The sequence below is a fragment of the Echeneis naucrates genome, chromosome 5, assembly GCF_900963305.1.
Source record: "Echeneis naucrates chromosome 5, fEcheNa1.1, whole genome shotgun sequence".
Lineage (NCBI taxonomy): Eukaryota > Metazoa > Chordata > Actinopteri > Carangiformes > Echeneidae > Echeneis > Echeneis naucrates.
The window spans coordinates 21,355,238-21,363,829 of NC_042515.1; positions in this window are offsets into that span (position 1 = coordinate 21,355,238).

Consider the following 8,592-nt stretch of genomic DNA (forward strand, 5'->3'; position numbering starts at 1 on the left):
GACCGGCGCGCAGCCAATGACGGCGCGCCTCGGTTTAAAAGTCTGGATTGATATTTAGTGAGTGTTTTAATAACGACCAGGGATTTTTTGATAGACCTCGTTTCAACCCACTCACACACATAAAGCTAGTAAGGTGCCTGTAGCGGGGTTATTTATGACAGAAAAGCCAAACAAAAATCTTTTTTTAATTTGGCTCTGTGGAAAAACAACAGGAGTATTATTGCAGCTTATTTATGGCCCTGCATGATTACATTTTTATTAATTATGCTGTTATGTTACTGGGTGAAGTATCCTGACTTCTAAAGCCAAGAGTTACATTTGGACACCATCATGACAGCATGTGTTACACTGTACTTATCCTACTATCCTAGCATGAGTGCAGCGAAGGTTTGCTGGATGTTTCAAGTTCACTGCCGTGCTTTGGCACCATACCTGGAGGAAACCTTGTGAGTATTTAATCGCCACATAAAACACACACTGATTTAAATTCACAGAACTTATATATTTATATATATATCATTTAAAATATATTTTTGCCAATCTGTCCCACTGTAACACCATAAAGGTGTTCATATACTGTACACAGGCAGTTTTTGATTCAACCTGCCTGAAGTTAAAAGCAGTTTTCTATTTTCTTGCAGGGAGGATTAGACTCATCTACAAAAAAATATCATTTGTCTTTAAGCAACTTTGCCCATTAAACCACAAGCAGTTTTATGGGGTCTTTCTGGAATGTCAGGTTGAATGGGAAAGATTCAGCCGTGGATAGAGCCTGGAATGAACATGCCCACAGTGTTCTGATTGACTCAAGACTCTAATAAGATACATACACACACTCAAACATAACCACACACCAAATAAAAAAGAAAAAAACAAAACAACTTTCATTCAGCCAGCATTTGCAAGAGAAACTTTTACTCGCCCCTTTACCCTTCTGGCTCTGACGGCTGTGTCATGGAATGTGTTGGAGCAAAAACTGCACCTCTTGTGTGCCTCCGCTCTGCCCAGGACAAGGCTCTCTGTGGGGGAGACCAAGCGTGAATCATGTAGGCTCATTAGCTGCTCTCCACGGCTCCAAGTCCTATTGTGAATCCCTCGCTTTTTCTGTTCGGAGTGAATATCCGTGCCTCCACATAAGTCTGCCCTCCGCCCAATGATTACCTCTGCTTAGCTCATAGCATGCTGCTCTAATTGAGCTTCATCACGGTGGCCTACTGATAACTACAATTCAGTCAAAACAACATTAAGCCCTGCCTCGCTGGTTCTGTAATGAGTTCTTGGGAAAACTGTGCTCTTTTGTTTTAACTTGCAAGTTATAGTGTGGAGTTAATTTATATTCATAGGTAGAACGACTCCTTGCTCCTGCATATGTCTCTTTCTTTTTCTTTTTCTTTTTTTTTTTTTACAAAGACCTGAATTTCTGTGCAGACTGGTTAATTTATTGATATATCAGGGAAAGAGAACATATAAAAGGAGGCATTTACTGAGAACAGCTGGCCCAAAGGCTGGAGAAGTGCACTTGTGCAGCTGATTCTACCCTCCCTCATCAACTGCACCCTTGAGCAAGAAGCTTACATTACTCGCAGACGAGTTCACAAGACAAACAGTTAGCCCTAATTCATTATTTATGAGAGGTGAGAAGCTGAGTTTGAACAGCATGACATTAAGGTGGAGAACAAATCAGGGGTGAGATATGCTGAAAGATTTTTTTTTGTGATGCAAAGGAGGGTGACAGTTATGCCAATCATGTTTGTGCAAAAGGGTAAAAAAATATTCCAGCAGACTCACAGAAATTGGGAATCACTGTCAGATTGTTGTTTACCTGCAACATAAAACTCAGCTCAAGCTTCATCTGACTGCACCCGTCATCTCAAGCAGCGTTTTGTGTGAAGCACGTAGCAGCCTTAAATTCCAATAACTCCAGAGGGCTGCTCAGTGTCTGACAGTAGAGGATTGAGGTTGTACTGCCTCTAGGCATTAATGTGTACAACCAAGTAGTGCTTAGTGTTCGAAAAAATCACCTCACATGCTCATCAAACATCATCATAACAGTGTGACAGGATATATACAGTCCAGAGGAATTAAGTCCATATTGGACGATTCCACACAAGTATACATCTAGTGCAAATGTTAAATGCCATTGGCAGCTTAACAGTCAAGTTACACTCTGTCAGAAAAATCCGGTTTGATGTATTGTCCAATCGTATCTGAAATGAAATGTTTATAGTTGCTCTAAATGGCTACACTAAAAGTTGGAGTGGGAAGCTAACTGCTGTGGAGTGGAAGGAGGGATAGCAGGACATATTATTTGACAGTCACTCATGACAAATTTTTATAGTGTTGTACTTGTTCACATGAAGAGTGCCACAAATAAATATGTAAAGAATGAAAAGGAGAGACTGTCCAAGAAGTTCAAACCCTGACTCCTTTCTCACCTCTGCACAGCTGTCCAATTGTGCCGTGAAGTGGGTGTGAATGTCAGTTTTTCAGGTTTGGAAAGTGACATATAAAAAGCTTGGACAGTCTCTTTGTTTGTTTCCAAAGCTGTTTGACTTTGGATACAAACAGTTCTAATGGAGCCCAGTTGTAACTTCACGATGTGGGGGGCAGGCTGGTGAATGGATGTGTATGGAGTAAGACTGTCATGCAAAAGACTGGAGTTTGCATATTATCACAGACCATTGTGAATGGTGCTTTGTTGCTCAACCCTAATCACACCATGGCATATTCGCCATCAATATGTTTTACCCACAAAATTCCCAAATCGTAATCTCTAGGACCTAGAGGGTTCAGGAAAATCAAACAATTCATATAGAACAACACGGAAGAGATGAAGGAAAAAGTTTTTGTTACTGTTCTGAATGGCCTCACATTAAAGCAAAGTGAAAAGCTAGTCATCATAGAGGCGGGCAGTGAGACGCATACATCATTTTTGTCCAAAAGCTTTCATAGAGATGCCCTAACCTTTCATTGTGCTGCTCATTTAAACACAGAAAAAGTGAATGACATAATTGCGTTGAAGCCCCTTTGTCTTTCTTTCTCACTCACAGCATGAGCACACACAGCAAAAAATCTCAAAAAAGCCAGAATTTAGTGTGAAAACGTTGAACATGATCCAAGGGCTTGGTTGGCGGTTGAGTATGTGGGTGGGGTGACTGTATGCTGATTAGAATTTTTGATCTGAATTATCTTGACAGTTGAAGGCTTTACAGGATCTTGTACTGGTACTTGAGAGTTTCCCAATTACTAAAACCAAAAAGACCCAGAAATCAGAAATCAGAAATTGTCAGAAATTGAGACAAACTCATTAGATCCTACTGCCATGAAAACACGAAAGATTAAACTGGTCATGACTCTCTCACAGTCTTAATTGGGAGGACAAAAATAAATGAAATTCCCATAAAACATCCTTTTGAAAGACATGAAATTCAAGTATGTGACAATTAAACTTATAATAAATCTGTTTAATATCTTAAAAACAAGCCCTCCTGCTTCATGTACTTTAGTTTGTATTGAGCATTGAACATTTGACCTAAATCTCAAAACTCCTCTGCAGTTTTGCCAGAGTAGCCCACTGTGTAATTTCAATATGCCACTGAATCATTTATGTGGGCACACAAAAAGATGCTGTGCCACGTACACGGCTGGTGAGCACAACCACCCTGGAAAAGGAGGAAAGAACTCAGTTTCACAGTACCTCCGTCTGGGCAATATCTCTCTGTTTACTTGTTCCTCGAAAACATTCAGAAACTGAGGAGCAGAGATAAGATGGAGAGAGTGAGACAGAAGTGGCAGAATTGGCTGCTAAAAAGGCAGCAGGCAGCAGATTGAGGACATATCCTCGCTCTCTCTCCCTTTCTCTCTCTCTCTCTCTCGTTTTCTGGCACTGATCCATACACACAGAGGAGAAAAGTAACTTATGATTAATCATCTTTCACAGAATTCTCCAATAACATTCCCTAATCGATATGCCTCGCATGCCAGGGGAGAGAACCCAGAACTTATAAATAAGATTTTAAATGATTTAAAGCCTGCTTTTGTACTTCAGCAACTCACTTGAATCCCAATTTTTGTTTGACTTTTATTCAGAATTGGTCTCTTGTGGTTGCTTCCATCTATGCCTACTAATTACACAGTTTTGGGTTGTTTTTTTTTTTTTTATATTCTTCAAAGCTTTGTCATTGAGACTCATCTCAGACGACACCCAGACTGCTGCTGCTTCTGTCTTGGTTCCACTGTGTTACTACGATTAGACCTACTTGACCTTTCGCATGCAGATGATGCCCATGTGAGCCTGCCTATTGTTTCTTTTCCTCAGTATCTTATTTCGTTTATCAAAAGTAACAGAGCATTGGATCTTTTTTTTTTTTTTTTTTTTTTGATGTAATTGCTTTTGCCCAGACCTGCAGTCTGCTTTCAAAGAGGGCTTCTGCAATGTTAAACAAATTTGCTCTTCTAACAGGCACAGAGCAGCCCTTAAACTGCTCTCTCCATACACTTCACAGTGATGTTTGCTTTCCAACTAAAACCTTCATAGATTTCCAATATCTAAAAAAAAAAAAAAAGAAATAGAGTAGAAGTACCTCTCAAACAACTTATGCGTAAGTGTGGTGAGTAAGCACACTAAACAGATGCTTTTAATTTCACAGTCAAGATTCCTCAAAACTTTGACACACAATGAGAAATGACATGGATAAATGTCTTTACAAAATGAAATTCATCTTTTTTGTTGACTCAGTCACCCTTTCATACAATAAATAGCCATGCACACATTTGCTCTGTCGCTCTCATACATAGTCATGCCCACACTCTTTCTCACACTATTTCTCACAAATACACACACACTCACAGCCTCCTAGCCATCTTCATTTCCATGTGCATGGCTTTGCTGAATGGCTGAAGTCTGTGCCCGGTCTTTTCTGTCTGTCATGTTTGTGTGTGTTTGTGTGCATTGATTGTCCAGTGGTCAAGTCCCAGTGGAGCTGTGTGGGATGTGTGGACGCGTCTATGGGGGATTTAAAAAGAGGGGAGGGCAGTTGAGGACACTGTTTCCTTCAGCAGTGGAATGTCTTCATGCGTGTTCCTGTTTGGAGAGGCTGCTCATGGCTCCCAGAAATTGGCAGGAAACCACATGCTTATAACACTGGGGCCGATAAGAAGGAGGAGGAGGGTAGGCGAGAGGAGAGGAGGGAGGAGGAGAAGAAGTGGGGTTATGTGGTGGGAAGGGAGGAAGGGAAGGGTGCTTTAGCAAACCTTCAGGAAGGTAGATTATCCCACGAAATGCTGGCAGAGCTTCAGCCTTTGTGCATGTCTGTTGTGTGTATGTGCATGCATCTGTGTGCGTGTTTGCGTTGGGGAGAGAATAAGGGTGTGCGACAAAAAAAGCAGCTCCTTCAGCTCACTCAGCAGTGGAGAGTTTCAATGAATCCGGGGCAAGCTCCACAAAGGGCTGCAGAACAAAAGGCCTGCGAGCTGAGAATGTGCAGCGTAGAGACACGGACCAATCTCACGCTTTGTTAACTCTCAAACATAACACTGAATAAAGACTAAGACAATCACGCCTCACTTGTCAATTACCTGCCTGATGATCACACATCTGACAGCGCAACACCCCAGTCTCTGGGATTTGTACGTGACTCCAGCTGCATAACCATACATGATGACTGCATGCTGCAACTTCTTAAAGTTTCTACATGTGTATATATGTGGATGTGGATATAGACATAGATAAAGATATAAAACTGTAGTTGCTCAAAGGGGATTTTTTTTTTCAACTTCTGCATTTACTGCATTATATGTAACAAAATAATTGTGCTTGTCTTCATCAGAAAAGTCACAGCAAAGATTTTCCCAGAAAAATGGAAGTAAGTATAAAAAAAAATGGAAATTCTTCAGTGCCTGAGCAGCACTTGGGTAAATTTTAGCTAATTGAGAGCTGGAGTAGATCATCTGTGTTTTCATGTACGTAAGGAAGTGATTAAGTCTATACTGTGCCATTGAAGGAGCAAACTGTAGATGTGATTGCAGAAATGAAATCGATTCCTTAAAGCACTGTGTCACTATGCTTACACAGAACTACAACACAAATTAAGTTCCATTGGCATCAGACAACCTTGTTCATTACGATGTTATACTTTATTACCAAGTTTATTACAGCACATCAAATCAGATCATGAATCGGATCATTATAACAGTCATGCCAAAAGCGATGTAACAAATGAGATTAGATAAAAGGGTCGTCATGGTTCACCAATTTCCTCTTTGCAACACTGCCTTTAGGTGGATTGACAAAGAGAAATGACAAAGAAACAAAGCACTTTAGCTCACTCTGGATCATGCCTCTCTGAGTGTAAGAGCCTTTTTTACCCTTTCAGTACAACTGCACAGGCTGAGCCCTGCATGTCTGTCCACAGTCTTCTATAGCAATTCCCACGAGTGCACAAACACACACACACACACACACAATCCAAGGGATTATAAATCACAGGCACTTGGGAAAGGGTTCAGATGACTACGGCTGGTGTTTATGGTTTTCTATGACTGAATCCAGCTGTTTGGAGCCACACAATGCTCTGAGAGGCACAGTCAATTTGGCAGATTAGCATATTGACAGATGGTACGCCATCCATCCATCCAACAATCAATATGTTTTATTTTAATCCCCTCAAATGTTTATTCAAGAATCTGGACACAGAGCCCCCCAGCACAGACTATTATACAGTATCTCCGCCTCCCTGTTACCCCTCCTTCCCGCCCACCACCCTCTTTTCTCTGCTGCTTGGAATGACTTCCTGGCCATACGTGCTAAAGCAACACTCCTTTGCTCAGAAAAAGCAATGGGATGTTCTCCCCCTCCTCAAGTAGGGCATCCAAATTGAGCAATCAGACAAGACATCCATCAATATCCTGTGGGGTGGAGTAAATGACCTTGATGCAGTCTTCACACTCAATTTCAGATACCCTTGGGCTCCATTATGAGAAGATTTAAGCAGCAAGAGCACGGCCGGCCTTCACATTTGATTCTTACGATACTAGATGTAATAAGTGTGTGATGCTGCTCATAGAAAGAGAGTAATGGGGGAGGTACAGGGGGAGAAGGTATGGAGAGGGTGAGTCAGCACGTGATGAAAGCACACCAGAAAATTAAGATGGAGTAGGAGGGCTCCAGAAGATGAGGAGAGGAGATGGTTGAAAATAGCTGGAAGAGCAAGCAGGTAGAAGGTGGCAGCATAGGGAAGGGGATAAATTGCTTTTCAAGGACTTTTCTAACCACCCCTGGTCCTCTCTGTTTCTCTCTCTCTGCACTATTTGGTGGAGAAGAGAGCCTGGTTTTCCCAAACCCCCCTCCCCCAACTCCGTACATCAGCCAGTTGCGGGTGGGGGGGAAAGTATACCCAGAAGAGTACTAACAAAAGGAAACATGTTTTCATACCGGCAACCCACACAGTGCTTTGTTGGAAGGCATTGCTGCCGTTCTGACAGGACAACAAGAAAGTGATTTTTTTTTTTTTTAAAGAAAAAACCAAGCACCTGCTGAGTTTTGATGCAAAATGATTTAGGTCGTTTCCTCTCTCAGTTTCACTTTTTCCCCTTTGATGAAGTGTGTGTTCTTCCCTCCTTTCTTACCAGTCGGGAGGCTTTAGCGCAGCACCGGGAGTTCATTTGAGAAACATCACCTGCAGGTCTGAGTGGCATCATTAACAAAGGTCAGATGTGCTCACTGTGAAATTATACACACATGAATTTCTCATTGACTTGTTAATACACCTGATTTCCTTGCCCATGGTGACAGTTTGCCCTTTACTGTCTGCCATAGGGAGACTGCACCACGTGGGCGCCACGTGTCTGATTTAATTAAGAGGCTGCTGATAACACTTTACACATGAGTTAAACAAGCATGTAAATAAAATCTACATCATTAACGAACCAAGCAGCAAAATAAACCAATAACAGCCCAGAGTGTACAGTGGATTTGTGGTGCTGTAATCCCCTTCTGAGGCTGCATGTTCTTATGTATCCTTAAGGAACAGGAGAATCCAGGACACCCAATCGCTGTGCTCCATTAATATTAGCTCCAAGTTTATATTTTAAAATAATCTTGCATCTCATTGTATCTTTTGTTCCAAGCCTAAAAGTCGAGTGAAATGTTCCCCACCCTTCAAACAAGATCCTGTTCTAGACAATAGGTCAACTAGCCCAGGTTAAAATAATGCTAACCAGCTATCATATCCTAAAAATTCATTCAGACACCTGATTTGTTCATCCAGTGAGTGGTTTGACATTTGTCAGCTCATTTGTATCAGAAATTGACTGTAAAAAGTCACATTCCAGTTAATAAATAAGCTGCAGGTTAGATAGTAACTTTGACCACAACTCCAGAGAACGTGAGGGAACTGCAGACTCAGAAAACTGAGAAAGAATGACAAGCTTGAACACACAAGAATGATTCTTGCTACATTTGTCAGTCGAGCTGCCCATACAGGCTTGCGCCGTACTCAGGCTAGACACATGTATCTGTTATCCAAAGTGTGCTGCTGAAAAATGCCCCAACAATATCGTTATGAGGCTACACTTCGGAACAGCAGAGACTAA